The sequence below is a fragment of the Pelophylax lessonae genome (genome assembly GCF_965119305.1).
Source record: "Pelophylax lessonae genome assembly, chromosome: 3".
Classification (NCBI taxonomy): Eukaryota; Metazoa; Chordata; class Amphibia; order Anura; family Ranidae; genus Pelophylax; species Pelophylax lessonae.
Window position 1 is genome coordinate 229,234,820 of NC_138770.1, and position 18,991 is coordinate 229,253,810.

The 18,991-nt window shown below is 45.7% G+C and overlaps 1 protein-coding gene across 6 annotated transcripts in view; it reads right to left on the bottom strand.

Moving 5' to 3' along the window:
* DOCK10 (dedicator of cytokinesis 10) overlaps positions 1–18,991 on the bottom strand; it is a 482,217-nt gene that overhangs the window by 61,881 nt on the left and 401,345 nt on the right. The window lies entirely within an intron of this gene.

An 18,991-nucleotide genomic window follows, 5' to 3' on the forward strand; every position in this document is an offset into this window, starting at 1 on the left:
GCATTGCACCGATTGGGACGGTGCCATTGCCGGCAATAGGCTGCGATTTGACAAATTGCTCCAATGTGAACGAAGGCTTATTGTCAAAGCTTAAAGGAGTTGTAAAGGCAGAGCGTTTTGATCTTAATGCATTGTTTGCATTAAGATAAAAAGCCTTCTGTGTGTAGCAGCCCCGCTCACATATACAGGGAATCGCTCTTAGAAGTGATCCATCCCAAGCGTGACACTCCAGCAGCAAGTATCAGCGTAGTATATGAAAAAAAGAAGCCTCCAATAGTGCTTATACCTCTTTAAGTATTTATTTAATACAAGAAGGATCAATTAAACTCACATTTTTCAGTGCATCCATGCACCTTTTCAAACGGCATATATAGTAGTTATATCCACTCATCCAACAAATCCGTGGTGGTAAAGTGGGAGACGCCGCGGCCGAATACCTACTCCTATGCTTGTACAGCCCGACAGTCTCACGAACAGTGAATCGCTCCGTCCGTCCTTGCCCCACCCCTACGCGTGACGACACCAGGCTAGGCCCCTCTAACTATGCACTTTTATGAGGATTTACACAGTTTTATTGAGAAAATATTGTGTTTTATAATACTAAATCATTCACATATGAATTTTTTCACCACTGATTGTCATTTATATGCACTATGATTTAACACTGGCGAGGATATTTAGGGATTTATTTTATCGCTTGAACACTTATATATATCTGCCTAATTATTTATTTAAGGATTATATAATATTTTTATAAGTCTAATTACATCACATATACATTCTTATCTAAAAGGATTTTTATTTTGCGCAACACTATTTTATATATGTTACCCCTATAGCAAGCTGCTTGCTGTGGGGGCACTCGACAGGAGGAAGGGACTAGGAGCAGTGAAGAGGGACCCGAGAAGAGGGGTGCAAAACCAACTGCACAGAGGAGGTAAGTATAACATGTTTGTTTGTTTTTTTTTAAAAAAACAAGACTTTACAATAACTTTAATTCCCCTTTCACACTTGTGCGACCTAAAAGTCATGTGATCTTTCGCAATTTTTTGCCGTGATTTTGACTGGACTTGAAGCAATGCTTGTGTAATCTTGGGCTATGGACCTCAAAACGCATCAAAGTCGGACCAAAATAGTGCAGCGACTACTTTGAAATCGCTCCAACTTGAAGTCACACAGATATGAACGGTACTCATTGGAAATCATGGAGTACGACTTGTCATGTGACTTTGCAGTCCCAAGTCACAGAACAAGTCGCACAAGTGTGAAGGAGGCCTAACTGAACAAGCTGAAGTTAGGAGCTGACTGGTTACCATGCACAGCTGCACCAAATTCTGAGTGATCCAGTTTTAGTAAATTTCCCCTGTAGTATGCTAAAGAACTGAGTATCTTAAAGAATTAGCATTTTTTTTCATAAAATACTTGTGTTCATGTTTTTTTCATCCTATTTTGCCTTTTCAGTTCTCCTGCAGCCACTTCCTGTCTATATGCATGCGCTCAAGCATGGCTGCATAGTATTTCAAAGAGAAGATTTACCCCCTTCACGACCAGGCCATTTTTTGTGATTCGGCACTGCGTTACTTTAAATGACAATTGTATGGTTGTGCGACACTATACCCAAATAAAATGGATGTCCCTAATTTCCCACAAATAGAGCTTTCTTTTGGTGGTATTTGATCACCTCTGTGATTCCTATTTTTTGTGCTATAACAAAAAAAGTCCTACAATTTTGAAAAAAATAAATAAATAATAGTATTATTTTTACTTTCTGCTATAAAACATACCCAATAAAAAAATGTAAAAAATCAAATGTCTTCATCAATTTGGGCCAGTATGTATTCTGCTACATGTTTTTGGTAAAAACAATTCCAATAAGTGTATATTGATTGGTTTGCCCACAAGTTATCGCATCTACAAACTATGGGATATATTTATGGAATTCTTTTTTTTTTTTTTACTAGTAATGGCGGCGATCATTGATTTTTAATGGGGCTGCAACATTGCGGTGGACAAATCTAACACTTGGTAACACATTTTAGGGACAAGTGACACTAATACTGTGATCAGTGCTAAAAAAATGCACTGCCACTGGACTAATGACACTGGCAGGGAAGGGGTTAACATCAGGAGCGATCAAAGGGTTAAATGTATTCTCTGGGAGTGCTTGCTAACTGTGTGGGATGCTTTGATTGGGGGAAGACAGAGATTTGCGTTCCTGCTTAGCAGAAACACAATATCTCCATTTTCCCCTCTAACAGAACGGCGATCTGCCTTGTTTACATATTTCGTTAACGATCTCAGGGGTGTCCAATCACAGCGGGAGTGGGTCACCAACGGCGCACGTGTACTCACCTCAAACCCAAAGAAAAAACAGACATACAGGTACGTGATTTCGTGCTGAAGGGCCACCCTGCTGTAGTATTTATGCGTGGGGTTGTCCAGAAGCGGTTAATATGTATTTAATACGCCACCTACAGTGGGTACGGAAAGTATTCAGACCCCCTTAAATTTTTCACTCTTTGTTATATTGCAGCCATTTGCTAAAATCATTTAGGTTCATTCTTCTTCCTCATGAATGTACACATAGCACCCCATACTGACAGAAAAACACAGAATTGTTGACATTGTTGCAGATTAAAAAAGAAAACTGAAATATCACATGGTCCTAAGTATTCAGACCCTATGCTCAGTATTTAGTAGAAGCCCCCTTTTGATCTAATACAGCCAGGAGTCTTTTTGGGAAAGATGCAACAAGTCTTTCACACCTGGATTTGTGGATCCTCTGCCATTCCTCCTTGCAGATCCTCTCCAGTTCTGTCAGGTTGGATGGTAAACGTTGGTGGACAGACATTTTTAGGTCTCTCCAGAGATGCTCAATTGGGTTTAAGTCAGGGCTCTGGCTGGGACATTCAAGAACAGTCACGGAGTTGTTGTGAAGCCACTCCTTCGTTATTTTAGCTGTGTGCTTAGGGTCATTGTCTTGTTGGAAGGTAAACCTTCGGCCCAGTCTGAGGTCCAGAGCACTCTGGAGAAGGTTTTTGTCCAGGATATCCCTGTACTTGGCCGCATTCATCTTTCCCTCGATTGCAACCAGTCGTCCTGTCCCTGCAGCTGAAAAACACCCCCAAAGCATGATGCTGCCACCACCATGCTTCACTGTTGGGACTGTATTGGACAGGTGATGAGCAGTGCCTGGTTTTCTCCACACACACCGCTTAGAATTAAGGCCAAAAAGTTCTATTTTGGTCTCATCAGACCAGAGAATCTTATTTCTCACCATCTTGGAGTCCTTCAGGTGTTTTTTAGCAAACTCCATGCGGGCTTTCATGTGTCTTACACTGAGGAGAGGCTTCCGTCGGGCCACTCTGCCATAAAGCCCCGACTGGTGGAGGGCTGCAGTGATGGTTGACTTTCTACAACTTTCTCCCATCTCCTGACTGCATCTCTGGAGCTCAGCCTCAGTGATCTTTGGGTTCGTCTTTACCTCTCTCACCAAGGCTCTTCTCCCCCGATAGCTCAGTTTGGCTGGACAGCCAGCTCTAGGAAGGGTCCTGGTCGTCCCAAACATCTTCCATTTGAGGATTATGGAGGCCACTGTGCTCTTAGGAACCTTAAGTGCAGCAGAAATCTTTTTGTAACCTTGGCCAGATCTGTGCCTTGCCACAATTCTGTCTCTGAGCTCTTCAGGCAGTTCCTTTGACCTCATGATTCTCATTTGCTCTGACATGCATTGCGATCTGGAAGGTCTTATATAGACAGGTGTGTGGCTTTCCTAATCAAGTCCAATCAGTATAATCAAACACAGCTGGACTCAAATGAAGGTGTAGAACCATCTCAAGGATGATCAGAAGAAATGGAAAGCACCTGAGTTAAATATATGAGTGTCACAGCAAAGGGTCTGAATACTTAGGACCATGTGATATTTCAGTTTTTCTTTTTTAATAAATCTGCAACAATGTCAACAATTCTGTGTTTTTCTGTCAGTATGGGGTGCTATGTGTACATTCATGAGGAAGAAGAATGAACCTAAATGATTTTAGCAAATGGCTGCAATATAACAAAGAGTGAAAAATTTAAGGGGGTCTGAATACTTTCCGTACCCACTGTATATTCCACACCGGAGACCCATGTGAGACAGGGTGACAATGCAGGAGCACAGTAGGGAAATAGACACAGAGAATGTCATTCTAGACATTCATGGACATTCATGGCACGATCCCTGGGCATTATTTTAATGAAAGATCCAGATTTAAAAGATTGAAGTTTACTTTATAAATGACATTAAAATGATGGAACTTATGTGAGATTTTAGTGCTTTGGTTTATATGTATAATAACAACAAAATAAAAAAAAAAAACACATATGTGCAGGTAGGTGTATGGGAGCCTACTTATCACCATATTTAACCACTTGCCTACTGCGCACTTATACCCCCTTCCTATCCAGGCCAATTTTCAGCTTTCAGCGCTGCCACGATTTGAATGAAAATTGCGCGGTCATGCTACACTGTACCCATATGAAATTTTTATAATTTTTTTTCTCACAAATAGAGCTTTCTTTTGGCGGTATTTAATCACCTCTGGCTTTTTTATTTCTTACAAAAAAAAAGAAAAAAGACAGAAAATTTTGAAAAAAAAAAGTTTTTCTTATTTTCTCTGAGTAAAGCCCCGTACACACGTAGCGATTGTCGGCCGTAAATATTCGGCCGCCGAACGATCGGCCGATTGTCGGCTTGTTAGTATGATGCTTCCAACAACCGACAGCGAATTTTCGGCCGAACAGAATCTGGCGTGCAGACTTTAAAATTTTTGTTGGCCGTCACCAGAACGGCCGATTGTTCGCCAGTCAGTACAGAATTCGTCCGACAAACAGCAGATTAGCAAGACTGGGCATGCTCAGAAAAGAAAAAACACACGGAAAGTTAACCATCACATGACATCACTTCTGCAGTCGGCTGTTGTTGGCCGACAAAATTCGTGTGCAGTCTTTAGCACTTTTCAGCCGACAGGACAGCACCAGACAAAAGACGGCCGATCGTTCGGCCGACATTCGGTACGTGTGTACGGGGCTTAAATTTTGAAAATAAATACATTTTTCTCCTTCACTGATGTGCGCTGATGAGGCGGCACTGATGGGCACTGATAGGCTGCACTGATGGGCACTGATGAGGTGGCACTTATGGGCACTGATGAGGTGGCACTTATGGGCACTGATGAGGTGGCACTGATGAGGAGGTACTAATATGCCGCACTGATGAGCACTGATAGGCGGCACTGATGTGCACTGATAGGCGGCACTGATGAGCACTGATAGGTGGCACTGCTGGGCACTGAGAGGTGGCACTGCTGGGCACTGAGAGGCGGAACTGACGGGCAGCAGTGATGGGCACTGAGAGGCGGCACTGATGGGCACTGAGAGACGGCACTGATGGGCACTGAGAGGCAGCACTGATGGATACTGACGGGTGGCACTGATCAGCACTGATGGGCAGCACCATCAGTGCCCACACAGTGCACATAGTGCTGCTAGTCAGTGCCTAGATGAGCAGGCACTGATGGGCACTGACTGGCAGCACTATGGGCACTGACTGTGGGCACTGATGGGGGGCACTGATGGGGGCACTGTGGGCAGTTGTGGCATTTTTTCCCCTCTTCTGTAATCAGGGCACTGGTGATCAGTGCCCTGATTACATTCCTGTGTGTTCTCTTACCGCTGTTCGGGCTCTCCTCTTCCTCACACTGCAGTCTCCGTGTGAGGAAGAGAGCTGGCGATGAGAGATGATCTCATATGTTTACATAAGAGATCATCTCTCATTGCACGGCCCGATCACGTGGTAAATGGCCGCTGTGATTGGCCATTTACCACGATCTGTGATTGGCTGTGTCCAAGGGACACGGCCAACACAGATTTTCTCCGATGCGCGCTCGGGGGAGCGCGCGGGGAGCCTGTTTCTGGGAGGCCGTTTAAAGACGGCCTCCTGGAAATTCGAGTCCGCGCTGTAGCCGTAGTAGTAAAAGCATATCTAATCAATTTTTTTTTCTAGTTCTACATAGGACAGGGAAGGGTTAAAACCCTGACAGATTAAACAGCCTGATGAAGGAGCACGGATGCTTCGAACGCGCGCACCTCCTGTCCTCTTCATATCGGATATGACGTCATCGGGCCGGAAGCAGGAAGTCGGAACACGACCGCGAGTCCTCCACCGCCGCCAACCTGCGGGCTACGACTGCCCACAACCAGCCTCCCCACAGGAACGCTTGCACTCCGCTTCCACCCTGCGCTGCACCGACCAAGAAGGAATCAGATGAACTACTACTTCTCACTACACCGCTTTAACCTTACCTTTAAGTGAGTTACTATGTGATTTATTTATATATTAAATCTTATGCTACACTAAGCTGGCGCCGCTCTCTCCTGCTTTCTGTTCTCCAGAGCCCCTCCTTGCTCTAGCTGGCAGCCACTGAATGTTGCCATCTCCACTACAGATTGGAACCCACAGTATCCCTCCCCCCTTTGCATATATCTACTTTACCACCCACCTATACTAGTAGAGCGCCATGATATTGTTTATTTATGTTTACTTTTATTACAGATTAAACTGCTGCCTGGGGGTGTTAGAGACATTTCCCCTCATCCACTGTCACGGGGACAACCTTTTTCACCAGTGCACCACTGCAATACAGTTTTTGCAGGTTGGGATGTCTGGAGAGAAGCCTCAGGGCAATACAGCTTTGTCAAGGACTGACCCCAGCCTCTGATTGGATAGTGAAATAGCAGCTCAGTGATAAGCCTGTGTATGGGGGTTGGTACCTCAGGCCAAGTTGGGTGGGACTTTTTAGGCAAGTATAAATATTTTCCAGGATATCATTAGATAAAACAAAGAATATTTAATATTTTGGATATAATACAGGTAAGTACGTTTTGTGAATATTTGGGTGATAGACCCAAGTGAGAGAGTGTCCAAAGTCAGAAAAATAATGTGACATATGTGAAAATCGGTGACAATTTCGGATAATCTCAGTAGAGATTTCTCCTGCGTTTGCCCCTACGCGTTTCGGCTTCCTCTTGAGCCTTTTTCAAGGGTGGTCACCAATTCTGTAATATTTTTACAAATTAATTAGTTTCACAATTACAATAACCACTGATGTTAATCAATGTGGTAGAAATAACTATACGTACATGTTGTGTTTTTTGTTGTTCCATGTATGGTTAATTGTATGCATCATTAGCCAACAGCGAGAACCAAAGCCACTTCCTGCAAGATATGTTGTTTAGTTAGAGTGTTGATAGTTCTAATAGTCTATGTCTGTGTTTATGGTGTGTAACTATTTGACTTACAGTTTGATAATGGGTACGGTTGATTGTTATCTGGGATTGATCCTGATTTTGTCAGGCGTACATCCAATTTGTTCTAATATGCGTTTTTTAGAAATTTTGTATATTAGAATATATAAACAGTTTTCCATTAATTTTGCAGGGTGTTTACTTTCAGATTCTTATTGAATCTGTGTGTTACTCACCGGGGGCTTAGTGTATAACCTTTCTGTATTTCTTGAGGTTGGTATACCTCCCTCTGTTATATGGACCTGCTGACCAATGTGACAGATTAAATCATGACCCCTCTATCAATATTGCCATATGCATATGTGCTTATGTATATATCTTATTTTTCCATTACCTTGGTGGTGATATGGGTGGTCCCCAATTCCAATTATGCTTAAAGTGTGGTGCTTCTATTCCCCCTCAGGTGCCTTCCCTGTAGGGGTATTAGAGTAGTACAAAATTGGTTTAGTTGTTTTCTGTTCACCATTGTACAACCACATATATAACTATGTATATATGTGGATGTACCTGTGTTTCAGACCATCCAGTGCTGATCGATGGTTTGCTGATGCTCAAACTCACTGTTGGGCTGGGGCTGTGGATTCTCCTGCTGCAGTCTGCTGCTCCAAACGTCCTTGCTCCTTCCTAGCCTTGGGGGAAGTGAGCAGGACATCGGTTCCCCGGCCTTTTATCTGAGACGCGCATGCGCACTAGGCGCTGCACGTCCCAGTTCCTGATGCCCGTCAGCTGTAAACGCTTCTAGTGCGCGTGCGCCAGTCGGGCGCGCGCGCAACTAGGCAATCTGCTTCAGGGCTTCGGGGCGGCCGCCGACACGAATGAGTTATGAAACCCGTACTTCCTAGGGAGTCCGGGGATGCTGTTGTGAAGCATCGCTCATAATCGATAGCCCCTGCTGCCCTCTGGACGTGCAGGGGCTTTCAATGGCGGGTGTTCACTTCTGGTGCATACTAACCTGGAATTTACATGTTTTTACAGGCAATACATTTTCAAATATGTGGGGAATACAAGTAATAAACTGAGTAATGCATGCTCATTGCAGTAATTACATCATTTTGTATATTTTTCATTAGTCCTAACAGCAGTGAAATAAAAGAAATAAAGGGATATTTCAGAGAGAAAAAAATAGCGGATACTGCTCTGATGGATTTAAAATGGTCCTCTCCTAATGATTTTTTGATCCGATTCTTCAAATTTTTTTGTTTGATACGATCTTAATTGTATCAGCCTAGTTACTTATCCTGTCAGTTTTGACTGAGTGTCCTACCCAGGTATGAGTCCCAGGATTTCTCGGAATCTATCAGGGACATATGGAGATTTTATGGATTTCTGATGTTTATTTTTATCCCTTCTTTATTGTCTTTTTTTTCTCAATCAGTTTTCTCGTTCAGTCCTGGCGGTGTGGTGGCCTTTAGGCGTTTAATCCACCTCATTTCTAGCTGGAGCAGGGTTTTGTTCCAGTCTCCCCCTCGCCTCGGGATGTGTATTCTCTCGAGTGCCATGAAGGATATCTCTGGCATATGGTATCCATGTTTATATGCTACATGTCTTCCGAGCGGCTGGTAGAAATTACACATCTCCATGTTATTGACGTGTTTGTTAATCCTTTTGCCAAATTCCTGCTTTGTTTTCCCTACATAGAATGATTTACATTCGCACCTCATTAAGTACACTATCCCTTTAGTACGACAATTTGCGTAATGTTTCGGTTGGAACTCCTCCCCATTCGGTAAAGTGGTATTTAGACATTTTTTAATGACCTTACATTGGTCACATGAGCCACAGGGATAGGTGCCCTTGACTTTACAGGGATCCTTTCGTGATCCTTCCCTGAATTCGCTATGTATCAGCTCAGATTTAATTGAGCCTGCCTTTCTGTATGTTATGGGGGGATTGTCTGTTATAAATCTTTTTTTTTTTTTTTTTAAAACAGTGAGGTTTATTGAAACTTTTGGTACAATACAAAAATAAACCGTGCATTGAAACTGCAATCAGATTCATAACACATTGGGGTACAAAAGTACAAATATACAAAGTGATTAACACTGAGAATCAGAACAGACATAGTAAAAATAAGGCAGTAGTCAGTGACTCTTCGTCGGCCCAACACTCGAACAGAAAATATTGGTTTAACAGGGGCGGTCAGTATAAAATAGTTACCCACTGCACTACTGAGCCGTATCAGGGCACTGCACCCATTTGTCCCAAATCTTGTTGAACTTCTGAGGACACCCCCTATGTTTATATAAAAGTTTATGAAATGGGATGACACTATTAATTTCCTTAATCCACAATCCTAGAGTAGGAGGAGTAGGTCTCATCCACCTCCTGGCTATCAATTTACGTGCTATAAACAAAGTTTCCTGAAGAAATATGACAGTGGATTTGGGCATCTCTCCATCCGGATAGACCCCCAGGAGACACTCCTTAGGAGAGAGTTGTAGAGGAGACCCCATCTTGTCATGCAGAAATGTGACTACTTGTTGCCATAGAGTCTGTAATTGGGGACAGCTCCACAATAGATGAAAGAAGGAAGCATCAGGGTCTCCGCACATAGGACAAGAAGGGACCAAGTCAGGGTGATATTTGGACAGTCTAAGTGGGGTGAGATAAGCCTGGTGTATTATAAAGGTCTGGGTTAGGCGATCTGACAGTTTTGGCGACACTCTGCGGCACGTCTCCAGGGCATCCTCCCATTCCTCATCCTCCATGGCCCCCACACTGCGCTCCCAGCGGGTCTTAAGTGCAAAAGCCAAAGTGGTCGAGGAAGGTGTGTGAAGTTCAGAGTAGAACATGGAAATGAGGTGACTGGGTTCTGTACTTTTAACAATCTCGAGGGTGGTAACCGATTCTATCTCAGGAGGGCCGTCAGGGAATTGAGATCTATAGGCATGGGAGAGCTGTAAATATCTGTAGTGCATAGGGCCCTGGAGCGCAAACTGGTCCTGCAAGGTCTCGTAAGACCGTAGACCAGTGTTCGTGGAGATATGGCTAAGGAGAAGAATACCCCTCCCGCTCCATACCGACAGATCAGGGATAGAAAGGAACTCACGCAATGTACTATTATGCCACAGAGGGGTGAATGTGTGGAATGGAGGGCACCGAAGCCTGGACGCTACCACCTCCCAGATCCGACAGTAGTGGTATAGAAGAGATCTGGGGCACAGGGGCTCCGGCGAGCCCCTGACGCCCCTAAGGATAACTAGGAGGGGGTCCCCGAGGGGATGGGCCCACCCAGGGCAGAGCAGGGTCAAGAAGCGTTCCCTATCCGTTTTATCTATGTGAAAGAACTGGGACAACTGAGCTGCCAGATAGTACAAATTAAAATCCGGCAGGGCCAATCCCCCTAGATTTGTAGGATTCTTAAGTTTGCGCCAGGAGATCTTGTGCCGGTTAGCACCCCAAACAAAGGTCTTGAGGAGTGATTCCATCTGCTTAAACAGCTTGAGTGGCAGGTAAGTAGGAGAGTGCCAGACAACATAGAGTATTTTGGGAAGGAGAATCATTTTAATTAAATTGACTCTACCCATCACTCCCAGAGGTAATTTGGACCATACTTGAATTTTAGCCTTAAGCAGAGGGAACAAGGGTTGAACGTTATCCGGGACATAATCTGCTGAGTTAGCTGTCACTTGAATCCCTAAGTATTTAATGCGGGATACACATTGTAAGGCCGGGTTTGCGGGGGCGATCGCCTGCGGGCTCTCGTCAAGCGGGAGAATTTGTGACTTATCCCAGTTTATCTGAAAACCGGAGAATCGTCCATACCGTTCAATTAAAGAAAGGGCCGTGAGTAGGGATTCTCGAGAGTCCTCCAAATACAACAAAGTGTCATCCGCATACATGCTGATCTTCTCCTCCAGCGGTCCCTTACATAGGCCACGAATCCCGGGATGTGCTCTAATGGCCATCGCCAGGGGTTCCGCGGCCAGGGCATACAGCAGGGGGGAGAGGGGGCACCCCTGTCGAGTGCCACGGGATAAAGGGAAGGCGGTCGACTGCCAGCCATTTGCCAGGACCCTAGCTACCGGGGCACTATATAGAAGTTTGACCCACTTAATAAAATTAGGTCCAAAGCCGTATCGGTCCAGACAGGTCCATAGAAATGGCCACTCTACCGAGTCAAATGCTTTAGCCGTGTCCAATGAGACCACCACCCTGCCACCCATTCCGTCGTGCCGTGCCTGGAGATTCATGAATAACCGGCGAAGGTTAAATGAGGTGTTCCTCCCAGGCATGAACCCGGCCTGGTCCGAGTGTATGAGTGAAAGGATCACCTTGTTAAGACGGAGGGATAAAATTTTTGCAAGGATTTTAGTGTCTACTGGGAGCAAAGAGATGGGACGGTAAGACTCAGGGGCGTGTACGTCCTTGCCCGGCTTGGGGATGAGCACAATTAGCGCCTCCCGCATAGAAGGGGGTAGGGTTGCAGCTTTGAATAGAGACTGAAACAGAGCCAATAATTTAGGAGAAAGGAGTTCCGAATATTGGGAGAAAAATTCAATCGGGAGGCCGTCTAGGCCGGGGGCCTTAGATCTAGGAAACTTGGACACGGCTGCTGCAATCTCCTCCACAGAGATGGGTGCCTCGAGGGTCGCCAACTGGTCGGGTGTCAAAGTGGGAAAGTCAATAGAGTCCAGAAAGTCATGCATGTCAGTGCAGTCAGCGGGGGCCCTAGAGGTGTAAAGTGTACTAAAAAATGATCGGAAACACTGTGTCACCGCAGCAGGATCAGTGATCTCATTACCCAGGTCATCCTTTAAAGTAATAACCACCGGGGGCCTATCCTCACAATGGACTAAATATGCGAGGAGTTTCCCCGCCCGCTCTCCATGTGCAAACAGATTCTGCTTCTGAAAAAACATCTTAGATTTCGCCTTCTCATAGTCAAGTTGGGAAAGGACTTTAGAGGTCAATTTGTACTGGGATTCATGTGCCGGAGTCGGGTCCGCCATGAAGGCCTGTTCAGCTTCAATTAGATTTGTCGTTGCCCTGGAGATCTCCTCAGCAGCCCGCGCTTTAACAGCTTTGATCTTGGAAATCATAGTGGATCTGGCGAACAGTTTAAATGCCTCCCACACCGCAGCCGGGGAGGCAGTGCCCTCATTATCAGAGAAGAATTGTGTCCAGGTCCCCTCAATGTCGTTCCCATCAGACACCAAGGGGAGCCAGGCGGGATTCAGGCGCCAGGCCGGGGGAGGTCTATTGCAGGGCAAGGACAACAGTATCCAATAAGGGCAGTGATCAGACAGAGTCCGTGGGGCGAAGCCTGCTGCCAGTAACCTGGGGAGCAGGGTTCGAGACAGCAATATCAGATCAATGCGTGACATAGAATGGTGTGCAGCCGAAAAACAGGAGTACGCGCGCTGAGCGGGGTATTTGCTGCGCCAAGAGTCGGCCAAACCAAAGCTCTCCAACAATCGGGAGAACCTGGTCGGGGACGACCCCGGCGGCGCCCGGGAGGCGCCACCGGATCTATCCAGACCCGAGTCCATCACATTGTTAAAGTCACCCAGCCAGATCACCGGGGCCCCCGGGCACTGTGCCATAAACGCCAGTCCCTCCATAATAATCGCAGTAGAGTAAGGGGGGGGCACATAGAAAGCCATCAGCAGCATCAATTCCCCATAGACTGACGTTTTGAGAAAGACATATCAACCCATTGGGTCGACCTGAGATCCTAGGAGCTGGAAATGTACCGATTTGGCCACCAGAAGCGCCACACCCCTGGAGTGCGAGCTATAAGCAGAGTGCTGCACCCAGCCAACCCAGGGCCGCTTGAGAGACTGTTGTACGCGGCCCTCCAAATGTGTCTCCACCAGAACTATAATATCAGCCCGTACACGGCGTAAAACATTAAAGACAGCCGTCCGTTTAATCTTATCGCGCATACCCCTGACATTCCACGTCAACAATTTCAATGCGGCCATGGCAGGGGTAATACAGAGCGTGGAGCGGAGGCTCCCAGGATCTCAGGCAATAAGGCCACAGAACTAACAAGTCCACAGTCATACACTAGCAGTAACAAACGGCAGCAAAAGAGCAGATAGTTATTACTTGAGGTCAATGTGCATAGAACAGAAACAGTATAGAGATCGTACCAAATATAAACCGTAAACAATGGTGATACCCCGATCCCCCCTCCCTGCCCTGCACCAACCCCAACTTGTGCGGGCATGTTCCCAAACAAGTGCCTCAACCAGAACAGGCCCACTTGCGACTGGTAAAGAGCAAGATCAGGAGGCCAGGGACCCCCAGGATAGTCAGCAAAAATACAGCAAAATACAATTAGGACAAGCAAGGGGGCCCGGGGGCCCAGGTCCAGCAGGAGTCGCAAGGGGCAACAGGGGAGTTGGGCACAAACACACGCCTTAGCGGGTGTAGGGGGCGAAAACCAACAGGTGTATCGCTGGGTAGCAAAGCCTATGGGCAGGTGGAAATCCATAGGAAGAGAACAGAAGAATCAGTTCCATCTGTGGAGCTAGGGCGCTCCGCCGGTCACAGGACAGGACACAGGAGCAGTATTGCAGGGAAATGAGGGGGGAGGGGGGGGGGGAAGGGGGATGTAAAGTCTTGAGTTCCGCAGGATCTACAGAACCCCCCTCCACCCCTGTAGCAGCTCAAGGTACAGGCAATCAGGGAGAAAGTAACATGAAGTTGTCAGGGCAAGGTGGTCAGGCTCTAGCTTCCAGTCCTTCTAACCAGGAGATGGCGGCTTCCGGATCCTCAAAGAAGTGGGCTCGGTCCTCACCCTCCACTCTAAGACGGGCCGGATACAACATAGAGTATTTGATATTCTTGATACGCAGCCTGCGTTTGACCTCCAAAAAGCCCTTGCGGCGCCTCTGGACCTCAGCAGAGAAGTCTGGGAAAATCGCTATTTTGTGATTTCCAAATGGAATGTTCCCCTTAACTCTGGCCAGGCGTAATATGGCATCTCTGTCCCGATAGTTCAGGAATTTAGCGATGAACGTGCGGGGGGGTGCACCCTGAGGGGGGGGACGCCCTGAGAGGCGATGTGCACGTTCCACAACAAAAGTGGGTGAAAAGGATTCTCTGCCATATGTCTGAGTGAGCAAATAGGATGAGGGGTCTGCACCTTCAGAGCCCTCCGGGAGGCCAATGAACCGCAGGTTACAGCGGCGCAGCCTATTCTCCATATCATCTTGTTTTTGGAGGATAAGGTGTACTTGTTGCTGCAGCCTGTCTGAGGAGCTTCGCAATGGGGGAGGGAGTCCTCCACCTCGCTAATTCTGTGTTCAGCCTCACCAACTCTGTCCCTTAGCTTCTGCATATCCTGACGCATCAAAGATATATCTACCTTCACCTCCTCGATTTTAGTTGTCAGCATGGTCTGGCAAGTGGCAATCGCTTCCAAAACCCTGGATGTAGCAGGGCTCTCAGGCTCCTCCACCACAAGCGACGGGCCGGCGCCATCTTGGATCGGGGCCTCCTTCTCCATCCTCCGGAATGCAGCCAGTTTTGCCGCAGCTTCAGAGCCTTTCTTCGGCGGAGACATGCGGAGGGCAGTGCCGCGGGTGTGCGGGAGGTGAAGGAAGGATTATCGTGCCCGAAGGGCTGCAGGATTAGCGGTAAAGGATATCGGTCCGGCGGAGCTCCTCTCACACACGTCCTCTCACATGCTGCGCCAGGCCACGCCCCCCTGTTATAAATCTTTTAACCGTAGGATCTTCTTGTAGGATCCTCAGTGATAAGCCAGGATTTCCAGATTGTCGGGGGGGGGGGGGGCGTTGTCCATCTACCCCCCGCGGTTAAGCATTCCTAAATGGTTGGTTAATTGCCGGACTTCACCGGGACTCCCTGCTCACTGGGATAGGTGCTATCCAACGGGCCCCTGCTGTGGAGCATATCCAAAGGCTAAGGGATTGTTTGTTTCTGGGGTTGCATGCAGCACTTGGGAGAGATCACCGCCGGCACCCTTTCAAGCTGATATTCATCAGAGAGACTGAATTGTTAATAACCACTGTTCTTCTATGGAACATATATTGTGAAAGCTTTCTTTTTATCACAGTTGCCTACATAACTAGCATTTGTGCATGTTTTTTTTTTTTTTTTTATCAATTTACATTTAGTTTTTCACATGAGGTTTAGCATTGTGATGTAAACAGGGTTGTCTACACATTTGTTATTTGTTTTTATTAGTTTTCACTTTGTGAATTTATTTTGTCACAATTTATTGTGTCACATATTTGTTTTAGATAGCGCACTAGTTTTCTTTATTACATTTACTTATCTCCCAGTGTTCAGGGAGTCCTAGGTTCTGCAATCTATTAGACAGGCTAGCGCATCCTTCATACTTTATTAATACAGAAATACATTTGTTTTCAATTTAAGTAGGGGGATGCTAGCACCTCTACCAGCTTTTTATTGTAGTCTGTTTCCCTGTTGAAGATTTCCCATCAAGTTGTGTCTAGTAAAACATTGTCCCCACAAAATCTCTCCAACTTTTTTTTTTTTTTTTCTGGTTCAGACGGAATAAAAAATTCAAACAACTCTATTTTTTTATCATGGCATGACACAGGGGCTCCTAAAAGTATGCTTCTTTGACAAAAGGGGTTGCAGGTTTTCTAAGATTAACCCCTTCATGACTGCAATATGCCTTTTAATGAGGTGGGTCTGCCATTGTTACCGGTAACACTCCCAGCATATTTAAGCTGTAACTCCAGGTGTGAGAACTGAGACAATGACAATTCTGGCATCTTTGGTTTGTGTGTTTTATTATGTTTTGGGGATGGGAGAAGGGAATGAGTGGGATGCTCCTCTGGCTCAACTAGGTACAATTTCGGGACTCTTCTAGAGAAAAAAATGCCTGTCAGCGCTGTCTTGACGCCAGCCGATGCTGGCCAATGCTTCCTGTGCTTGAATATACTGTAACACTGAAAACTGTACTGGAACCTAAACCTTAATCCAGAAGATCCAGGACTGTAGAACACTTGACTCCTAACACTGCTTTGCTCAAAAGTCACTGAATAACTCCCTCCAGCCCTGCTCTGGCTTGAGGTAGCTCTTTGGAAATTGCTGTGCTGCTGTAACTCTCAACTGGTACACTCCACACTCTACAATGACTCTTCAGGGCCCAAACTGCAGGTACCCCCTCTATACTTCAGGGTCCTCAACCTAGGTACCCCCTCTACTACTTCAGGGTCCTCTGACCAGGCACCCCCTTTACAACTAGCTGACTCTTGCATCCCAGAACTTTCTCCGGAGCGGTCCCCTCTGACACTAGGCAGACCCCCAGGAACAATCCACATTACTCACGACCTTTGTAGGCTTTCCTGGGACTGGAGCCCTCTGACTCTCTCCGCTGGTTCTTGGCACACCAGATCCCCTTCAGCTCAACTCTCTGGATTCTCAGGCAGCACCCAGAGACATCCACTTCCTCTGACAGGAGAAGAGACAGCCATACTCTCCCTCCTGGGACTCTGCTTCCTGACAAAAACACTGAGTCATGCACTCCCCTCAAACTTATACCCACTCCCAGAATCCTCTGCAGCAGAATCTGCCTTCTGGGGTAGTTACAAGCCCGAATGTGTCCCTTATTGGGTTTCCTCCACTGCCCTATGAGAAACTTCTCACATTGCCAGTGTGGAGAGTCCCCTCTCAGCAGACACACCTGAGAGCCATGACACCCTGACCAAAAATAAATCATGGCCTTGCTGTTAGGCAAACAAGGCCCACTATGCATTTACCTAGCACCTACCTGTAGGGTGCTACATGTGTATGTTCCCAATTCTCAGACCCAGTGTCAAACTGTAAAATTATTCATAAATGTATTGTCAAACTAACTGACACATACTGATGCTGCTTCAAAAAATTCTCAGGCACATAACATTTTAACAGCGTCACAGGACAGTCTCTAAAAACTGGGTTATAACACAGGAAACTGAAAGCAATGTTGAAAGCTCATAGTTGGAAATATGGCAGCGAGTCAGTTTGCATTTCTAGAGTCATATATTCCAGTTCTGTACCGTAAAAGGGAAACATTTACGTTGGAAGCACAGTCCTGGACATTAATGCACCGTGCACTGCCTAACTGGAACCATCTGCTTTGAGTCTTGAACTCAGAGACACTCGGCACTGCCTGCTTGGTGTCTAGACAATGGCTTATTCTCACATTAGTGTTTCAGATCTGATTGGTATCATTTCTTGGTTGTATTATTTTCAAGATATTTTTTTGATTCCCAGTCAACAAACACATACAATCTGCCATGTGGTAAACCACGCATTCAAAAGGAAAAAGCAGATGCTGTACAATGCCAGGGAATTGTAGTCGCCTTGGCAAGCAGGAAGAAAGGAGAGACGCATATTTACATGCTTATCCCCTTGGACAAATGTACAAAATGTTGCTTTATTCAATTTAGGTCACCAACTGAGCCATGTAACTGATCCAGCAATAGATAACCTACAGTTATTTGTTCACTAGGGTAAACGGGAAGCTGGTTACCAATGTGATAAAAAATGCACAAGTGGATATCAGATTTAGCAAAAAACACTGAGAAATAGGCAGCTGAATTTATATGCAAATTTTGCCTTTTTTTTTATTCTGGGGGCCACATGCTGCTGCACTTCCCAAGCATACATGCTGGTCAAAGGGACCACATGTCACATGAAGAGGTGTCAGGGGTGGAACAAAACTCAACCTATACAGGAAAAGTCAAGATATTCTTAGAAATTCAGCTAACCATGTGGTTGGAATATAGGATATTTACTTTGGAAGGGAATTTACACTTTGCAAAGGAATTTGCCCCAGTAGTTTGTGAATGCGGTGAAATTTCACTTTGTAAAAAATATCCAATCATTTGCAAGGATAATAATAATAAAAAAAAAAAAACTGAATTTGTGCTTTCATGTGACTAGATGCCGAAAGGCTTGGCTTAGATATACACCAAACAAGGGACCATAGGTGAATGACGCCCATTGGTCGAAAAGATCCCTCCAAAGAGGGTCAAAAAATGTGATCTATAGCGACACACATCACAGTAATGAACGTTCAATGACCAAAGATCTGCATGCCGTGGCTCCCCACCAACACTAAGTTCTGGAGCAGCCTATGTGCCATTAGTAAATGAACCCTCATATCTTTGGATCTTATAGTTACATAGTTTGTGAGGTTGAAAAAAGACATCAGTCCATCCAGTTCAACCTATGATGTGTGTGTGTGTGTTTGCTGCTAACCGTACATTGTATACCCCTGTATGTTGTGGTCTTTAAGGTGCCCATCTTATAGTCTTTTGAAACTATCGACGCTCCCTGCTGACACCACTGCCTGTGGAAGAGAACTCCACATCCTTACTGCTCTGACAGTGAAGAACCCCTTACGTAGTAAGTACTTATCATTTTGACATACGTTTTTCTCAGATGGTAGCATGTGCTTAACCAGTGTTTATCATGTGCTCAGTTTGAATTGTCAATAATCGTCTTTGCTTGGGCTGCATGTTGATTGGTTTCAAACTATGCTTTGGAAAGAACATAGGCATTTAACACAACTGGAAATGTGTCAGATGCGGAAGATTATTTGCACTGCGGAGCTCTTCAAGAAAGCAAAGATCTAGTTAGTAGGACAGGTAATTCCTAATAGTCTTCTTTTTTTGAGGGACCTCTCTTTTTTTTACCTTTTTTGGAGTCATAA